Here is a 22,381-nt window from a genome sequence, read left to right as displayed (position 1 = left end):
AAAGTAGGAAAGGATTCTTTTTCGACATTAGAATTTACATCAAATCCCATCAGCTGGTGATCAGCTGCTCTGGTGGTTTGGCTCAAATGGAGAATGATGGTGCCCCTCTGACGATGCCTTAAGGATTCAGAACGTAATGTCAACTTATGATAAAGAAGAATGGAGCTCTTCCAAAAATGATAATAAGGTGTGCAGGAGTAACCAACCTCCCTAGCAGATAGATGCCAACTGGTATAACCCTAGCCCAAATCTGACTCCTTCAAAGTGAGACTATACATTGGGGTCTTCTTGGCATCTCACCCTCATCTGCCTCTGCATTAACCCCATTTCTACCCAACGTAGTATAAGACTGAATGTTGATAGATAGCCCTGGGCCTTTCTCCCTGAACATGATTCCCTAACTGCCACCTACCCACCTGACCAGGAGGAAAATCTCTATTCATTCCAACATCTTCTCTTATCCACATAAACACATCAAAGAGAAATTATCCTTTGTCCTACCACCTTTAAATTAATCCCCACTTTACTTTTCCCTCCACCCAAATATTTCTAATGAAAGACCACAACCCTTTTTTTAGTTAACATTAAACATATCTAACTTCAGTGAAATGACTACCATATAACTCATATGAATCATCAGTTAAACAATTTACCAAAAATTTATTGCCCCCTCCTTTGTGCCGAATACCACATCGTGGTCTAACTGTACTTCCCAAAATAGAACAAACTTAGGATGTTTTTATTCACCAGTTATTAGTCATTGTTTTTATTAATCAGTCATATATCACTTATTATGCCACAGGGCTAAGTGCTGTTATATGGATTAACTCCTTTAATTCAATTAGCTAATATATATTAATTGCCTAATGTACACCTAGGTGTTAGATACTGTAAAAGGAACAGAAAAGTATAGCTCTTTAAACTTCAATTCCTTGAAATATAGTCGGGTAGATAAGATTAAACACAAATAACCATAACACATCCATCATCGCCACATAAGTAGTTCAGACAGCAAGTTTTATAGGAGCTCAGAAGAGAGGGAAAGATATAAATGACACATAGTAAACATGCAGTCAATGTCTGATTGAATTAAATTGAACCAGGGCATTTAATATTGAAAATAAAGACAGGTAGAGTGATATGAAAATTTGATAATCTGGAAATGTACAGGAAAATGCTAAGAGATTACATGCTTGTTTTCTTTCAAGTAGGCTTTTTCTTAAAATAATATAAAAACATTAAAGTGACATATTTTGTCAGACAATATCACCACTGCATATGGGCATCTCTGGAGGTGGCATATCTGATACTATACTAAAAATATGAACATAATTATAATTGATTCTGAGTTTTGATAGACTATCACTACAATTGATATGCATCCTATAGAATTTTAATTTGAGCCTGCTGAGAAAAAATGTTGTCACTTGATTAATAAAGTTTCTTCTTTATTGATCCATGGCTTTCTTATTTGTTTCAAATACCAAAAATAAAGAATATGATATATTCTAGAAGTTCACAATGAAAATCTGAAAAGTCACATTTTGGAAGAAACACTACGCAAGTCACATTATAGACATGAAGAAGAGGTAACAGGAATTCTGTCTCCTTTACTATGACATTAATTCATGAATCAAGAGTAGTTCCTCACACTAGCGTGATTTTCAAGACAGAATCTCAGGACTAAAATATTCATATTAAAATGGAAGACAAAGAAAATGGATCAAATTGTGCCTATTAAACCAGGAAGCTCATAATTTAGGATTTTAGATAGTAATGCCAGTGTCATAACCTGAATGACGTCTTGGAACGCTCTCTCAGAACGAGAAAAGCAAGACATCTTGTGAAAGAGAAATTACTAAGAACATAAGAAACTCACTGGGCTGAGATTGTCTCTCAGTGGTAGAGGATGAGGCCCTGGATTTGTTCTTCTGCACCACATAAAAAAAATAGATACATAAAATAAAGGTATTGTGTCCATCTACAAGTTAAAAGTAAAAAAAGAAAAAACTAAAAACTAATACATGTCACACTGCCTGATGAAGAACATGAAAGGGACAGCATGGAGCAGGGAAAGGGATGTTCACAAGACCAGGTGTCTCCACATTGACTGGATAAAGAGCCCTGGCCACGTGAGAAGAGAGAATAGGCCTAGGTGGCACTGTCTATTAAGAGCCTCACCACACTTCCTGCTGTGGACCAGCCCCAAGGAGCCCCCTATTCTTACTGGGCTTCCCCTAAATTACTGCTTTAACTCCACAGATGAGTGTTGCTGATCGTCCTGGAAAACAGGTTTTCTTTAAAACTAATAAATAATTTGGCATACAGCTCCCAGATTTTCATCTTGAACTGATTATCTTGTGGCTGATCCTCTGAGATTTAACTACAGTGTAACTGATGTTGTTAGTCTGAGCACCCCCCATACTGTGAGATCACTTTTATAATAATAATCACAACAATCAATGTATTATTACAAAGTTTCTTCCTGTTTAAGTCAGTTTTTTCACTGTTGTGACCAGAATTCCTGACAAGAACAATTTCAGAGGAGAAAAAGTTTATTTGGGGGTTCCTAGTTTCAGAGGTCTCAATCCACAAATAGCTGGCTCCCATGCTTGGGGCCCAACGTGAGGCAGGACATCATGGTGGAAAGGTGTGGAGGAGGAAAGCAGCTAAGGACATGGAAGCCAAGAAGCAGAGAGAGAGAACAAAATATACACCCCAAAAGCTTGCCCCAAGGGACCCACCTCCTCCAGCCACACCCTACCTGCCTACAGTTACTACCTAGTTAATCCCTATCAGGGGATTAATGTACTGACTAGGTTAAAACTCTTAAAACCTAATGGTTTCACCTTGAAACTTTCTTGCATTGTCTCACACATGAGCTTTGGGGGGACATCTCATAGCACTACCATGTATGAGATGCAATAACAATGGCTGATATCTCTCACAGTAAGAAACCAACTTCAAATGTATTTATTTCAAGTTCTGAATAGAGTACCTGGAACATAGCAGATGCTCAGTAAATTTCTGTTGAATAGGTCAACAATTGAACCCAACAAACCCATGAAATCTTTAGCCTTCCCTTCCAAGGAAAAAGTGTCCATGGAGAAAGAAAGAATCTGCTCCTCCCTGGTGCTTTAGTTACAAGAGGTTGGATGCCAAACACATATACACTTATATTTTAATATTTTTAGTTGTCAATAAACCTTTATTTTTATTTATATGAGAATTGAACCCAGTGCCTCACACATGCTAGGCAAGCACTCTACCACTGAACTACAAACCCAGCCCCTACACATCCACCTTTTATGACAGCATCTCCATCTCAGCTCTCTTAACTTCAACCACCTCAGTTCCAAATAATTAATTAGGCTAGACTAATTCTTAACCTCCTCTTGTCTCAAAGTAAAATATTCAATGTCCTATGCATGACAAATCTGTGTAGAAGTTAAGGGAAGTTAAAAGAATAAAAAAAAAAAAAAAGCAAGACATAAGATTCATCACATAAAAGACATCTCCAAAAGCCAAAAATGGGTTTGAGTTAAGCATCAAAGCCAGTTTCTAAGAAATAAGTGCTAATCTGAGTTTGAGATACCATCTGGGCCAGCAAATCCATGATAAAAATGATAAAAGATTTCTCTAGATGCAGGGTATAATTTTAGGAGGGTCATTCTGAGATAAGGGAAAGGGATGGTTATAGGAAATCAGTTCCAAAAAAACATCCAAACATTCATACATTTATTCATTTAATAGGCATTACTGCATGTCTATTATGTATATGACAATTTGCAGGGTATAGGCTACAGAATCATGAATGGGACCTTGCAGTCTAGTGGAAAAGACCCATAATAGATAGGACTGTGCAGCCTGTGGTTCTGACCAGAAGCTACAGAGCACAGGTGAGTCACCTACCTCAGCTAGGACACCATACCTGGACTAGACTGCATGCAGAGCAAACAGATCACTCTGCAAATAAATATTTCAGCTGGCTCTTCAAGGCATGAATGATATTTGAAATATCTTCTCAGGCAATGTCAAAGCCAATGTTAAAAATCTTTGGGTGAAAACCATAGGCAGGGAGAGATAACCCTTCTCCTAGAAATTGTGCTAATCTAACTCACTATATCAATAGTCACATTTTAAGTACTCTTCACTTCATAAAAATGTACTTGGTAATATTCTGATGCTTCTAACCACTTAGGAAAAATGTCTTCCCATGAAAACTTAGCTAAACAAGGCTTAAAGTAACTTGACGGTTTGGAGAGAAAAAAAATAAAATATACTTTTTCCCAGTGCAATCTGAAAGAATTTCTTGAAGAAAGGGCTGCATCAATTTATTTATTTTGTAAATCATGTATATTGAATCGCTTTTATATGCTCTTAAATGCAAATATTCTTCATACCAGAGTATGATATGAATAAAAACACTGTAAATGCAGTTTTGTACACTTTTTTTGGACACTGATATTTTACATAATGATGCCATAACACTGGTTTCCTCCCACTAAGGAAGAAAGAGCTGAAATACAGACAGGGAATTTTTTTTATTATCTGTGTTTTCCTCTCAAACTCTACAGATTCCAATAATTGTACCTGGAAAGTATATTGATTTTCTTTTTATATTGAATTAGTGCATGAATGCACTAAGTCAATTACTAACACGGTTGATAAAACAAGATCATTTTAAAGAAACCAGTGATTTTCATGTTTCTGACCAAATAATAAATATCACTAGTGCTACAGACTGAATATTTGGTCCCCCCAGAAATCACATGTTGAAATTCTAACCCCCAAGGTGATGACTTTCAAAGGTGGCAATTTTGGAAGTGATTAGATATTCAGGGCAGAGCCCTCATGAACAGAATTAGTGCTCCTCCTAGAAGGGGCCTGAGGAGGGTCCCTTGCCTCATCTGCCACGTGAGAACACAGCAAAAAGATGGCCTCCTTAGGAACCAGGAAGCAGGCCCTCACCAGACATGGAATCTGCCTGCACCTTGACCTTGGATTTCCCACTCTTCAGAACTGAGAGAAATAAATTTCTGTTATTTATAAGCCACCCAGTATATAACATAGCCAGTTCTCTACATCTTTGGGCTCCACATCCTCAGACAACCAATGACAAATTGAAAATATTATATAAAACTTACATTGTATTAGGTATTATATGTAATCTAGAAATGATTTAAAATATTTGGGAGAATGTGCATAATCAGTTATATGCAAATGCTATGCCTTTTGGTACCTATGGGAGTCCTAGAACCGAAGCACAATTAGCATTAAAGTCTTAAATATGGCTGTAAAGAAGGAAAGAATTTCATCAAGGACCGAGCTAACAGAGAATTTTCTCCATCTTTAATTAGAAATCATTTGGTATTTTTGTTTGGTTTTGTTTTTACATGAATGTGTGTGTGTGTGTGTGTGTGTGTGTGTGTGTGTAATTGACTTTATGATATTAGCAGGTAGTGAGAATTGAAGGGATGCTATTCTATATCTGTGGACAGCCATGAAGGTTCATATTTATGAGAAGGGTTAACATTTACAATGCATTGGGTTAACATACAATGCACTGATGTTCAAAATGCTATGTTGACATTGCTAAATTAATATATTTAACCTTACTTTTTTATATAACAGTACATTTTGAAATATTATACATACATAGAATAAGTATAACTCATTCCAATTAGGATCCCATTGTTGTGGTTGTACATGATGTGCAGTTACATTGGTCATATATCCATATATGTGGACAGGAAAGTAATGTCCGATTCATTCTACTGTCTTTCTTATTCCCATCCCTGTTATCTTTTCTTTACTCCCCTTTGTCTAGTCCAATGAACTTCCAATATTCCCAGCTCTTGCTGTGGGTTAGCATCCACATATCAGAGATATGGGTTTTTTGTTGTTATTGTTGTTCTATTAGTTACACATGACAGTAGAATGCACTTTGACACATCATACACAGATGGAGTATAATTTCTCATTCTTCTGATTGTACATGATATAGAATTCCACCAGTTGTATAGTTATATGTGTACACAGGGTAATACTGTCTAATTTATTCTACTATCCTTTCTACCCCCATACTCCCTCCCCTTGCAAGAGCAAGCAGTGGTAAGAGCAAGCCAGATTCCTGAATTGCTTTCTGGTTTCCTGTTTGATGATAGGACTTCTCTTCCTCCCACACATCTTCTTACCATACACCATAAGGTCCTCCCCAGAGCTGAGTTGACCTAATGCCCGCCCCAGGCCACTCCAGAACTTTTCTTTATAAAGTTAGCCTGCCTTAGGTATTTCACTATAGTAATAAAAAAGGACTGATACAGAAAACTAAGTAGAAACTTCTAAAGGATGTACTACTCCATGAGAAGGAAGACAATCCCAGGTAGAAATACTGAAGAATTGGTGAGAAAATGTAGTGGCACATATATGGGTAAACCTAAAGAAGTATTTACTATATAAGACCTAATTGAGAATATATTAAATCACTAATATGAATTTCAAATTCATGGGGAAAATAATATTTTATTCAATAATATTACAAGGATAACCCCCAATGTAACTCTATTTGGAAACAGGGCCCATAAGTATATAAAAGGTTAAATGAAATTTTAAGTAGGGTCTTAATTCAGCAGAAATGTTTACCTTGTACGAGAAAGAGATATCAGAGACCTCTGTCTCTCTGAGTGGACACAGGAAAAGTCATGTGAGGAAGAAAGCAGCCACTACCAGCCAGGAAGAGAGACCTCACTGGAAACCATCTCCTTGACTCCAGAAATGTAAGAAAATAAATTTCTGTGTTTGAAGCCAACTAATCTGGATATTTTGTTATAGCAGCACTGGAAGACTATTACAATAAGCTACATTTTTTAAATACCAGATTTATTAAAACTTAAATATAAAGTTAACATGATAAGAAAATTAAAAATATGCAAATTTTTGAGCATCTGAATAGGAGAGATACTGCTAAGCATGATAACAAAAACAGAAATCACAAAGGGAAATACTGATTTAATGCTACTTTAAAATGCCAAAAATATTACAAAACAAAGTAAAAATGGCGCATTTGGAAATTACTTGCAAAATAAATGATAAAGAGAGAATTTAAGAACTTGAACAAATCAATATGAAAAGGACAATGACTAGTTTAAAATGGGAAAAGTATATGATCAGATAATTCACAAAAGAGTGAAAACAATGGTTAGTGAACATGAAAAGCAAGCAACTTCCTTATTAAGGTTGCACATGTTACAAGAGTTATGAGTTGTCTATTTTGCCTCTGAGTCAAGTAAGATTAAAATGTACATTCCCATTATTTGAGAGAGTGCATAGGCACATTTGATAGCATGTATCACAGCCTCTGCTTTCATTCCCTATTTATATGGATTTAACAGAATAATAAACTGGGAAAATATGCAATAAAACATAGATATTTATTTTTGTTCTATTTCAAAGAAAAAAAAGTTAAAAACTCTCAACTTATTTATCAGTTGTAAAATTGGTTAAATAAATAAGATGAAACCTACAGTAGAATATTATCCGATCCTTAAAAATCATGTTGGCAGAGAAAGATACTAATGTTATATTGGCAAATGGTCATTATCTTGTAAATAAAGCAAGTTTAAAAACTGTAGGTAGAGTGTGATATCATCATGTTTGAAAAATAAATATACATATAATACATAAGTTCAAATAATTTAAATAACTGCTCCAGAATACTTTTCTGTCATTGCAGCTGCACAATCAGAATATTCTCCTATGCAAAACTTAAAACTCTAAACCACATTTGTTGATGATGTAATTCTTCATAGTTTTATATATTTCTAGTGCTCATTAAGTTTGGTGGCAATTAGGAAGAAAAAATACTCTATTTTCTTCATATCACCATCATGTTCAAATTACACAAATACATGATGAATGCACATGTTACTAATCACAAAGGAGCATCCTGATTTAATGCTAATTGAAATTACTAACATGTGCATTCATCAAGTTTCAGTGAAAAATGCTTCAATAGCTTTATGTGCTCACTATTTTAAAGAAATTATTTTGGTTTCAAATTTCAACTTCCATGTGTGACATGTAAGTTTTGATGAGCCCATTGCTTCTTTTGCTAGTACACCTCCACAATGACTTACTGCAAATCCAGCCCCCACAATGTAAAATTCACCATATCTGACATCCAGGGATCCTCTTGCCTGAAAGAAAAAAATGGGAAAATACTTTGCATAGTGCAGAGAAAAATCTATGCAGGCACAAATGTTATCAATAGTATGTAAGGACATTAAAAGAGTTATTGTTGTAGTCCATAAATTCAAATTTCTAGAGACACGGAAGATATCTGGAAGAACCAAATTGCATTTTTAAGATTATAGCTACAATGCATAAGATGAAGATATGCTGATGGGGCTAATGGTAGGACAGAAATTGAAGAAGAAAGCACTAGAGAACTTAAAGACATAGCACTAAAAACTATGCAAAAACAAAAAGAGAAAAGCATTTTCTAAAATAACATAGTTATCAACAAACAGTGGGACACATTTAAGTGGCTTATTATATGTTTCCAGAGGCACTGAAAAGAAGGATTAAAAAGAGGACCAAATTTTTTTGAATAAAAATCGCCAAAATTCTTGCAAGTTTGGTGAAAATTATCAACTCACTGATCCAAGAAAATCAATTAATTCCAAGCAAAATAACTGAGAACAGAATTACACCAAAGTGGACCCACATGGGAGCCAAGGCCTAGGCCCCAGCCCAGGACCACCCCTGCCTATGCAAGGGGGAGCCAAGGACAAGGTAAGTCCCAGGACCACCCTGCCAACCCACAGGGAAACAAAGGTCCAGGCCCCAGCCCAGGACCACCGTGCAAACAGGCAGACCCACAATGGATTCTAGGCCTACCCACCTCCATACTGGCGAACTGCAGCCATCGCCATAGCCCTCCCTATGCAGTAGTATTCACCTTGGGACAACAGATAGGGCCTGGAGGCAGCTGCATCTGCAAACATACAGCTCATGGTTTCAGCCCCATCTCTGAAAGTGGTTGCTTCCATCTTGGGACAACCCACTGCTATCTTGAATCACCTCCACTATTGCCGACACCACCTTTAGTTACAGTAGCATTACCATGGGACACAGGCCAGGGCCTAGAAACCCAACACCAAGGGGAGGTACTAGTAATCTGCAGGAACACTATAAGATTATAGGGTAGAAACTGTAATACCTCAGATCTGCAGTGCAAATAAGTAATACATATAGACAACATGAAAAAACAAATGATAAAAGTGCTCTAAACAACCTAGATACTACATAATAGAATCCATGGAAGTGCAGGTGATGAAATGTCAAAGGAGGAATTCAGAATGTATGTAATTAAAATGATCTACAAATTAAAGAATGACCTAAGTGAGCAAATACAGGCAAAAATTGATCACTCCAACAAAGAAATAAGAAAACAAATACACTGATCACACCAAAAAAAAAAAAGAGAGAGAGAGATAAGGAAGCAATACGGATAGCAAAAAGACTACTTCAAAAAAGAGATAAGAGATTCTGAAAAAAAAACAATTAAAAAATCCTTGAAATGAAGGAAACAATAAACAAAATAAAAAACTCAATAGAAAGCATCACCAACAGACTAGATCACCTGGAAGACAGAATGTCTGATAACGAAGACAAAACATACAATCTTGTAAATAAAGTTGACCACACAGTGAAGATAGGAAGAAACTATGAACAATATATCCAAGAGATATGGGATAACATCCAAAAACCAAATCTAAAATTTATTGGGATAGAGGAAGGAACAGAGATTCAAAGCAAAAGAATGCATAATCTTTTCAATGAAATAATAACAGAAAATTTCCCAAACATGAAGAATGAATTGGAAAACCAAATATAAAAGGCTCACAGGACACCAAATATACAAAATTACAACAGATCTACATCAAGACATATTAGAAAGAAAATACCTAGCCTACATAATAAGGATGGAATTTTAAAATCCAAAAGAGAAAGGAATCAGATTACATATAGGAGCAAACCAATTAGGATCTTTGCAGATTTTTCAACCAAAACCCTGAAAGCTAGAAGATCCTAGAACAATAGGATCTGAAAGAAAAATGGATGCCAACTAAGAATCTTATATCCAGCAAAATTAAGCTTTAGATTTGATGATGAAATAAAAACCTTCCATGATAAAAAAAAAAAGTTAAAAGAATTTAGAACTAGAAAGCCTGCACTACAGAACATCCTCAGCAAAGTATTCCATGAGGAGGAAATGAAACATCAATAAAAATCAACAGAGATATTACACTAAAGGAAAAAACAATCAAAACAGAAACCAAGTCAAGTTAAATATCAAAATAAACAAAATGACCAGGAATGCAAATAATGTCTCAATAATAACCCTGAATGTTAATGGCCAAAACTCACCAATCAAAAGACAGACTGGCAGATTTAAAAATAAAAAAAAAACAATATGCTGACTTTAAGAGATTCAACTCATAGGAAAAGACATCCACAGACTAAAGGTGAAAGGTTGGGAAAAAATATACCAAGCTCATGGACTGCAGAAACAAGCAGGGGTTCCATCCTCATATCAAATAAAGTAGATTTCAAGCCAAAATTAATCAAAAGGGATAATGAAGCACATGTCATACTTTTTAAGGGAAACATACATCAACAAGACAAAACAATTATAAATATATATGCCCAAACAATGGAGCATCTACATTCAAACAAACAAACTCTTCTCAAGTTTAAGAGTAAAATAGACCACAACACAATAATTCTGGGTGACTTTAACACACCTCTTGCACCACTGGACAGATCTTCCAAACAAAGCTAAACAAAGAAACTCTAGAACTCAATAATACAATCAATAACTTAGATTTAACAGATATACAGAGAATATTTCAACCATCAATAAGTGAATATACTTTCTTCTCAGCAGCACATGGATCCTTCTCCAAAATAGACCATATGTTGTGCCACAAAGCAACTCTTGGCAAATATAAAAAAATAGAGATACTACCCTGCATTCTATCAGATCATAATGAGATAAAATTAGAAATCAATAATAAAATAAAAAATAAAAGCTACTCCAACCTGGAGACTAACTTATATGCTATTAAATGAACAATGGGTTGCAGAAGACATCAAAGAGGAGATTAAAAAATTCTTAGAGATAAATAAAAACATTGATACAATATATCAAAATCACTGTGACACTATGAAGGCAGTACTAAGAGGAAAGTTCATATTCTTTAAAAGAAGAAAAAGTCAACAAATAAATGACCTAACATTACATCTCAAAGCCCAGAAAAAAGAACAACAAACCAGTAGCAAAAACAGTAGAAAAAGACAGGAAATAATTAAAATCAGAGCTAAAATCAATGAAATTGAAACAAAAGAAAAAATTGAAAAAATTGACAAAATAAAAAGTTGGTTCTTTGAAAAAAATAAATAAAATTGATACACCCTATGGTATCAATTTTATTATTTATGGCTATGCTAATAAAAGAGATGGAAAGAGAAAACTCAAATTACTAACATCCATTGTAAAAAAAAAAAGGAAATATCACAACAGATACTACAGAAATACAGAAAATAATTAGAAATTATTTTGAAAATTTGTACACCAATTAAACAGAAAATATTAAAGGCAATGACAAATTTCTAGTCATATGATTTGCCCAAACTGAATCAGGATGATATACACAAGTTAAACAAATCAATTTCATGTAATGCAATAGAATACACCATCAGAAGCTTACCAACCAAGAAAAGCCCAGCACTGGAAGGATATACAGCCGAGTTCTACAAGACCTTTAACAAAGAACTAATACCAATACTCTACAAGTTATTTCATGAAATAGAAAAAGAGGGAACACTTCCAAATTCATTCTATGAGGCCAATATCACCCCGATTTCAAAACAAGGCAAAGACACATTAAAGAAAGAAAATTTCAGACCAATATCTGTAATTAATAAATATAGATACAAAAATGCTCAATAAAATTCTGGCAAATCAAATACAAAAACATATCAAAAAAGATAGTGCACCACAATCAAGTAGGGTTCATCCCAGGGATTCAAGGTTGGTTCAATAAACGGAAATCAAAAATAATGTAATTCATCACATCAATAGACTCACAGATAAAATCATATGATGAGGTCAATAGATACAGAAAAAGCATTTGACAAAATACAGCACCATTTCATATTCAAACATTAGAAAAACTAGGGATAACAGGAACATATCTCAACATTGTAAAAGCTATCTATGCTAAGCTCAAGGCCAATATCATTCTAAATGGAGAAAAATTGAAAGCATTCCCTCTAAAAACTGTAACAAGACATGAATACCCTCTTTCACCACTTCTATTTAACATAGTTCTTGAAACTCTAGCCAGAGCATTTAGACAGATGAAAGAAACTAAAGGGATATGAATAGGAAAAGAAGAATTCAAACTATCTCTATTTGCAAACAACATTATTCTATATCTAGAGGATCCAAAAATTTCACCAGAAAACTTTTAGAACTAATAAATGAATTCAGCAAAATATCAAGATATAAAATCAACACTCATAAATCAAAGGCATTTCTGTGCATCAGTGACAAATCCTCTGAAAGAGAAACTAGGAAAACCACCCCATTTACAATAGCCTCAAAAAAAAAAAAAATACTTGGGAATCAACTTAACAAAACCAGTGAAAGACCTCTAAAATGAAAATTTCAGAAAACTACAGAGAGAAATTAAAGAAGGCCTTAGAAGATGGAAAGATCTTCCTGTTCTTGGATAGGCAGAATTAATATTGTCAAAATGACCTTACTACCAAAAGCACTATATAGATTTAATGCAATCCCAATCAAAATCCCAATGACATTCCTCATAGAAATAGAAAAAGCAATCATGAAGTTCATCTGGAAAAATAAGTGGCCCAAAATAGCTAAAGAAATCCTTAACAAGAAAAATGAAGCAGGTAGCATCACTATACCACACCTTAAACTATATTACAGAGCAACAGTAAAAAAAAAATAAAATAAATAACCAGCATACTATTGGCACCAAAATAGACTCATAGACCAATGGTATAGAATAGAGGACACAGAGACTAACTCACATAATCACAGTTATCTCATGTTAGACAAAGGCACCAAAAAACATATATTGGAGAAAAGATAGCTTCTTCAACAAATAGGGCTGGGAAAACTGGAAATCCATATGCAACAAAATGAAATTAAACCCCTTTCTCTCATCATGCACAAAACTCAACTCAAAGTGGATCAAGGACCTAGAAATTAAACCAGAGACTCTGCGTCTAATAGAAGAAAAAGTAGGCCCAAATCTTTGTCATGTCAGATTAGGCCCCAATTTCCTTAATAAGACTCCTATAGTGCAAGAAATAAAATCAAGAATCAATAAATGAAAACTTCTCAGCAAATGAAACAATCAGCAAGGTAAATAGATAGACTACATCTTGGGAGCAAATTTTTACTACACACACATCAGAAGAGCTCTAATTTCTAGAATATATGAATAACTCAAAAAACTTCACACACACACACACACACACACACACACACACACACACAACAAATGACCCAATTAGTAATTGAGCCAAGGAACTGAACAGACACTTCTAAGAAGATGATATACAATCAATCAACAAAAATGTTCAGCATCTCTAGCAATTAGAGAAATCAAAACTAAGATTTCATCTCACTCCATTCAGAATGGCAGCTATTATGAAGACAAACAACAATAAGTGTTGGTGAGGATGTGGGGGAAAAAGGCACACTCATACACTGCTAGTGAGACTGCAAATTGGTGCAACCACTATGGAAAGCAGTATGGAGATTCCTTGTAAAACTTGGAATGGAACCACCATTTGACCCAGCTATCCCACTCCTTGGTTGATACCCAAAGGACTTAAAAACAGCGTAATACAATGATGTAGCCACATCAATGTTTATAGCAGCACAATTCACAATAGCTAAATTGTGGAACCAACCTAGATGCCCTTCAGTAGATAAATAAATAAATACACACACACACACACACACACACACACACTGGAATATTACTCAGTGTTAAAAGACAGTAAAATCATGTCATTTGCAGGTAAATGAATGGAGATGGAGATTATAATGCTAAGTGAAGTAAGCCAATCTCCCAAAAAAACAAAGGCTGAATGTTTTCTCTGATATGTGGATGCTGATCCAAAATGGGGAGGAGGGGGGAGAATGGGAGGAATGAAGGAAGTTTAGATAGGACAAAAGAGAGTGAGGGAAAGGGAGGGGGCATGAGGGTAGGAAAGATGGTGGAATGAGAGGGACATCGTTACCCTAAGTACACGTACAAAGACACGAATGGTGTAACTCTACTTTGTGAACAACTAGAGACATGAAAAATTGTGCTCTATATGTGTAGTATGTATTAAAATGCATTTTGCTGTCATGTATAACAAATTAGAATAAATAAATAAATTTTTAAAAAATTACACCAAGGCATATAATAATGAAATTGTATGTGTAGAGATACACACACACACACACACACACACACACATATACACACATACACACACATATTTGCTATCCAAAAAAAAATCATAAAGAAATTATAATGCAAAAAAAGAAATTACAATGCACTAGAAAACTATTAGAGTCCTAGATATGTGAAATATTTTGATTGTGGCTAACATTTCAGTGTATACATATATTATATATATTTTTTTTAAAGAGAGAGAACTTTTTAATATTTATTTTTTAGTTATCAGCAGACACAACATCTTTGTTTGTATGTGGTGCTGAGGATCGAACCTGGGCCGCACGCATGCCAGGCGAGCGTGCTACCGCTTGAGCCACATCCCCAGCCCCATACATATATTTTAAATAGTGTACTTGAATAAGGCAGTCTTAAAAAGGGCAGGTCAAAGATGTGAGAACAGGTCTTTATCCTGGTCTCAGACTTCAAGATTCCTTCTTCTTCTTCTTCTTTTTTTTTTTTTTTTAATTAGGGGAGATAGTCTTTATAAGTCACAAGTTCCATGGCTAAAACACCTTATAACAAAAGACAAAGCAATAAGAGAAATGCATAGAATATTTTTTCTATCACTCATGCAAATTTGGAAAGCAAGGGATGTGAGAAATTTCATCTTCTATTCTCCCCTGGGCACTACAGGAAGAGATCTAGGAGAACAGACCTTGGTGAAAGATGTTTTACCTTTTTGCCACATTTTTTTTTCTTTTAGAGCACTTCAAGGGAAGCCTTTTTTTATTTGACATATTTGTTGTTGACATTTATTGATTGATTGATTGCAATCCTGAGTATTGAACCCAGAACTTAGTACATGCTAGGCAAGTGCTCTACCTCTGATCCACATCTTCAGCTCTGTCTTTTAGAATATCTCAATTTCTTTTCTGGCGTGAACATACTTTATATACAGAGTTACGAAAAATTGTGCTCTGAATGGATAATAATGTAATGGATAATAATATAATGCATTCCATTATTGTCAGGTATGTAAGAAATAAATAAAAAAAGAAAGGAAGACAGAAAGATGGGCAGAAGATCCCTTCTTAATTTTGTTTTATTTTGCCTTTATCTCTGAACAACCTCAGCTAACCTAGTCTTCTCCTTTGCCTGTGAAAATGAAAACAATGCTGGTTAAGAAATCAGAACCCAAGTTTTATATTGGTACTAAATATTTGTGAGCCCTGAGCACACTACTTAAACCTTCTTGGATTTGAGTGTTTCATCCCAAAAACTGAAGAAGTTTGACTGGATAATTTCTTGAATTCCTTCAGCATCTCTCATTTCCTGTGAATTGCATCTGGAGCAACACAAAAAGATTTCTTTGCCTCCAAACTGATCTGAGAGCAGCAGGAGGACTTGCATCTGGGCAGAATTCAATCACCCACCAGCTTCAAGGAAACAGTGAAGCAAGGAAAGCAGAAAGGAGGTTTGGCACCGAGTCCGAAAGTCCCACCTGTCCTCCATTCAAAGGTGATCAGGAGAGACAGCACTGACCTGCAAACTGGATGTCACATCACTGGGGCACACCAGCAGAGCAGGCAGATCTGCCCTGCCATTCTGGTCAGACAGACACGTGCCCACGGAGCTGGTACAGTGGGGCCCATTTTGAATCACAGAGGAGGGCTTCAGACTAAACGGTCTGTGAAGGCCCTCCTTCTTGCTCCAACAGTCTGTGATTTGCATTTTTATTGTAGAATAAGGATTAAAATGGAAACAGATGAACATTTTTCACACCCAGTCCCAGTTTAACATGAAATGTTTCTGCACAAAAATGTTTAATTGCTTTGCAGAAGTCACAAAGATGATTAAATGCCTCTTTCCTCTCCCAATATGTATAACTATTAACTCTGCTTGTACAATATAGAAAACATGATGTTTTGGGATGATCTAGGAAATGAACATGGACAATATTCTCTGAAATAGCTATCACTGGTTTCTAAGTCAGCAAATGCTTGTGCGATGTTGTTATGCTTATTTCTCTTTTTGGCTTTGGCCCTTAAAGAAACAAAAAAGGATGAAGCGATTGTTCCAAAAACTATGTCTGTGATGGCTGCTTACATTTATTAGTGAACGTGGCAGATACTACCAATAGCTCTTCCTGCCTACCGTTCCTCCTCCTACTCCCCGCCTATCCTTGAACTGGGAGTGGCTGCATTACTTGTATTCATGTGTGTCTATATCCAGTTTGTATCATGATCATAGCCATGGCCTGAGGTCTTTCCTATTACCAAGAACCAACTGTATGCATTTATCATAAGCCTGTTATCTGCTTCAGGAATCACATTCACTTCATTCACTCATTTAATAAAATGCCTACTGTGTGTCATATTCTGTCATTTTGCATTTTCTCAACTGATACATGCAAGGACTTATCAATCTTTGTCATACAAAGTGCTTCAAACTCTATGGTCCTATATTTTTTTACTACAAAAAGAGTAAAATACTTACAATTTCCTACATAATGTTACCAGAAGTTTAGATCAAGGAAAATCAAATTTGTACTATAAAAAGTTGGATAATTAACATCTTAGACTTTATGAGCCATAAATTCTGTTGCCACTGCTCAGTTTTCTCATTTTGATACGAAAGCAGCCATCGATGATATATAAATGATTAAATGTGCCTGTGCTGCAATAAAAATGTGTTAATACTGAAATGTGAATATCATCTAATATTCAAATGTATAAAATATTCTTTCCAGTTTCTTTCAATGATATAAAAACACACACACACACACACACACAAAATCCTTCTAGGTATACAAAAACAGGCAGTGAACCAGCTGTGGCCTACTAACCACAACTAAATAAATTCTACAACTTTTGCCCTGAGTGCTTTAGTTATCTCGTTATGCCTTACAGAGCAAGTGAAAGGGAACTTTCCAAAATGTACTGCTTTACCATGTAGTTATTCCTAACAAAGTGTTTAACAGGATCTCTGATGTGTATTGCTTTAAATATTAGTGGTTATAAATTTCTTAATTTTTGCTTTGATTTACATGGAGGAAATTGGCCTTATTGCATGGCAAAAGGCAGAATTACCATGAATGCATCATGATCTGAAATCACATTCGCACTCAGAATTGATAACCCCATGGAAGCTGCCTCCACGCGTAAGCAAGTAACCCCACTTACCACTGTGTTCATGCCTGTTGCCCTCCCCCAAGCCTGCCCAGTCACGGCCTGTTTTGCCCATGTCACACAAGAACCTTGGCAGGGTAATAAAGCAAGGTGTTCTTTAGTGGGCTCAATGTTTTCAGCAACCTCCTTGAGTTTCATCTGTCCCCTAGAAGGACTTAGTTTCCTCTTTCACATAGAAGTTAATGCGACATAGGGTTGCTAAAAATAATAATAGAATTAAGCAGGGAAAATTGCTTTTGTATTCCTTGTCCCCCCCCCAAAAAAAGACAAGGCAGAATTATTTACAAAGTATTAAAAAGCATGTTTCTTATCACTCTAGGGATTAGCAACATAACCCCAAAGAATGACTTGGTCACTTTTTATATTGTTATTAGGACTAGCTTTCTCTCTCAAGATTATCTTATCTCTATCTATATATCTATATCTATACATATGCATATACACATATATACATATATGCATATATGTAGAACATTTGGCATTGATAACTAATATAAATCATCTTTTTTATCAAATATTTTCTGATTCCTTCTTTTGTTAACCAGAACAGGAACCAGCATGTTATGCAGAAGGCTTGGGCAGCTGTGGCCCACCCACTTCTGTCCTATTCATCTAAGTTATTGCCCTTCTTAGCCTGGCACAACTCCCTTTCTAGAACTGGAGCTCTGCCCACATTTCCATTATTTTTGGCTGGAGTTCTATTAAATGAAGGTGACTGTGACTTCCAGGATCAAGAAAGAGACTCAAGGATGGGTAGACACTGTGAATCATGGATGGTTTACTGAGACACCTTCTAATAACAAAACATTAATGCTAAGCTCTTCATATGTTTAGCACCTTCTTCATGTTATTCCTTTCACTGTCAATAGTACTTTGAATTGGGTTCCTTAACACCATTTTAGGATAAGAAAATTAAAATTAGCTAAATCCACGTTGCTATAATAGGTGTTATACCTTCCATTAATCACAATTCTACTTCCTTGAGTCTAATTTTTTCTGTTTCTTCCCCAAGAGTCTGAATTAATCTCCAATGTCTCCATATGGGTTTGAGAGAAGCTCCCCAAACAATGACCACCTGGCAGTGGATACTCTGGCATCTGAGTACTGACTTTAGAGTACCTGGAACTATGCCCAACCTTTCCTTCCAGAGACTTGAGAATATTGTATTTTGAGTAGCCCAGCTGTTTTTCCAGACCACATCTTTTTCACTAGATCACTGCACTCCAGTTCCTGGCCCATTCCCTGGTGAATAGCTCTCACTCCCACCCTGACAGGCCAGTATCTCTGGTTACCTACTGTAACTAAAGCATGTTTACCCAAGTCACATTATTTCATTGTAAATTTTTAAATGTATTGTCTTACCAATGAGAAAGAAGAGCATTTAAAAATAAACGGCATGATATGATTTTACACAATTAAATGTGAATTTTTCTATGAAACAGAACATTCCACAGAATTGTTCATTTATTTCTTCAGTAACCCTTCTGGAGTGCTAGACCTTGGAAGGCATAGTGATATGCACAAAGAGAACATGGAGCTTTTGTTACATATTTAAATTATTAGGTTTATTTCCAAATCCAAAGTTCAAGAAAATTGGCTACTGAACTGTTTCAGTCAGCCTTTTCACTGCTGTGACTAAAGGATCTGACCAGAATAATTTTAAAGGAGGAAAAGTTTATTTGAGGACTCATAGTTTTAGAGGTCTTAGTCCATAGAAGGCCGGCTCCATTCCTCAGGGTTCGAACATGAGCTGAGGCTGAACATCATTGCAGGAAAAGGTGGCAGAGGGAAGCAACTCATATCGCGGCGATCAGGAAGCAGAGAGAGACACCACCCTCCAGATATAAATACATACAACAAAGCCACGCCCTAATTCCCACCTCCTCCAGCCACCCCCTACCACTTTAGTTACCACTCAGTTAATCCCTATCAGAGGATTCATTCACTAATTGTGTTGAGACTCTCACAACTCAATCATTTTTCCTCTGAACCATCTTGCATTGTCTCACACATGAGCTTTCGGGGGACACCTCACATCCAAACCATAACATGAACTTATATCAACCATAACTGCAAGAGAACCTATTTTATGTTGCATAATGGGGGCACAGGAACTCGGTCTGGGACCACGCCAAATGCTAAAGTAGTTGAAGTTATTGTTGATCTCTCTTCACCCTTTCTGTGGTGCCTTGTCCCCAGACTGCTGCCACATATGACCTAGACCTGCTCACACAGCTCCCCTGACCTCCAGCCCTCTCATTTCCCACTTTGTTCCTATCATTATTGCCTGTCCAGCATCTCATTTTCTCAGTCATATTCTTTATTTCCAACAACAATTGAAAAAGACAAATCTATGAAATTATCCAATTATAAATGTCTTCAAAGGTAACCGATTATCAATTTGGCTTCCAAGATTGGAATAGAAGTCACTGGTCAGAACGAGGAGAGTCAAGGTAAAGGATTTCAGGTGACCCCAGAAGCACAGAAGGAGCCAAGCTTGGCAAATAGCCAGAGGATATGGCAGGTACAGATGGCAGCAGTCCAGCACCCAGGGATTCAGCTGGCAGCTAATTGACAGGAGAAAATAGCCAGGCAGGTGGCTAACAGCACAGTCTCAGCTATCTGAAGTCATGTCAGGCACAGGGTCAGAAAGCCAGGAATAGACATCTTAAAAATGAGGAATCCATAGAAACTCCATGTGAAGAAGTTGAATGACTGAACCACTTCCCTCCCCAGCTTTGGACTGCCTTTTCCAAGTGTGGTCAAGCAGTCCTGAGAATAAAAGGGATGTGAAAGGCTCAGATGACCAGACATGACACAGTACCTGAGGGGCTATGGTTTAAAAAAGCATGAGTCAAGCCTCAGGAACAAACTCTGATTATTCCCTTTCTCCAGGAGAGAACAGATTCATGGTACAGGGAGAAAGGTAATGACTAAATCCATTATAAATTCAATATTCAAGTCCATTCTCTAGCAAGGTGGAAAAAAGTCAGAGATGAATTCCATGTTACAGCAGAAAAGAGGAAAGCAGAGAATTGAGGAAAGTCAGGACAGATATCACAAAGGATATAATTTCATTTTTCTTTATGGCTGAGTAAAACGCCATTGTGTATATACACATTTTCTTCATCCATTCATCTGTTGACAGACACCTAGGCTGAGTCCATAACTTGGCTATTGTGAATTGTGCTGCCATCTCGAAGAAGATAATATTGAAGCCTGATCATGAAGCATGAATAGAATGTTAGTCATGTGGAATGAAGGACATTCCAAAAGGGGTACAGTGTGGGCAAAAGCAAGGAGGTTTGAAAGTACAAATTGTATTTGAGGAACTGTGCATTATTCCCTGTGATTGGCACATAGATAATATGGCAGGAAAAATTAAACTGTAATATGTATGTGTGTGAGTGTATATATATACACACACACACATACACATACACCTATGTGCACATAGACACATATATAGTCAGCTTTCCATCTCCAGAGTACACATCTGAGGATTTAACCAACCACAGAACAAAAATATTCCAAAAGAAAATTGCAAATGTACTGAACATATACAGACTTTTTCTCGTTATTATTCCCTAAATAATATAGTGTAACAGTCATTTATACAGCATTTACCTTGTATTTGTTATTACAAATAATCTAGAGGTGATGGAAAGTATACAGAAGGATATGCAAAGGTTATATGCAAATTCTATGCCATTTTATATAAGGGACTTAAGTACTCAGGGATTTGGTATCTGTGGGGGGTCCTGAAATCAATCTCCAAAAAACAAATGTGTGTATTTATAGACACACTGTTTTAGTCAGCTTTTGTACTGCTGTGACCAAAGACCTGACAAGAACAATTAGAGGAGGAAAAGTTTATTTTGGCTCCTGTTTCCGAGGTTCAGTCCATGGCCCAAGGTGAGGTAGAACATCCTGCAATCAGGAAGCAGAGAAAGAGCTCTGCTCACCAGGGACAAAATATAAACCCCAAAGGTATGCCATAGTCACAGTGACCTACTTCCTCCAGCCATACCCTATCTAAATACAGTTACCATTCAGTTAATCCATATCAATGGATTAATCCATCCAACGCAATTCTTGCATTGGCTCACATATGAACTTTTGGGGGATGGATACCTCATATCTAAACCATAACACACAAATACACATATATACATTCAAAGAATATCACAATATGATTCCAATTTAACATATTCATGTGTGTGTGTGTGTGTGTGTGTGTGTGTGTGTATAACTACTAGGGAATGTTAATTGGTCTTAAAGGAAAGTATTCAACTGTTTGAATCAGGAAGATAGACATAACCAGCTTTGAAAAATTAGTTACAAAAATATAGGGGGTAGACTAGAAGAGAGAACCACAGCCCAGAGACCATCGAGGCTATTCCAATCCATGCAGGAGATGGCGAAGCAGTAGCAAACGGAATGGAGAGCACAGAGTGTCTTCACAACACTGGGGAATAAAATCATCCCACTTACTGACTTATTTTACACATAAACTGAGGTTCCTAACTTATGCATCTGAAAGTGGATAGGATGGAAGTGTCATTTATTAAGACAAAAGGATAGAAGACATATATACACATATATACACACATATACACATATATACATACACACACACACATACATATTATAGCTTAATTTTTTCCTGCCATATTATCTATGTGCTAATCACAA

The sequence above is a fragment of the Ictidomys tridecemlineatus genome, chromosome 4 (genome assembly GCF_052094955.1).
Source record: "Ictidomys tridecemlineatus isolate mIctTri1 chromosome 4, mIctTri1.hap1, whole genome shotgun sequence".
NCBI lineage: Eukaryota > Metazoa > Chordata > Mammalia > Rodentia > Sciuridae > Ictidomys > Ictidomys tridecemlineatus.
Note: the sequence above shows the minus strand (reverse complement) of the source record.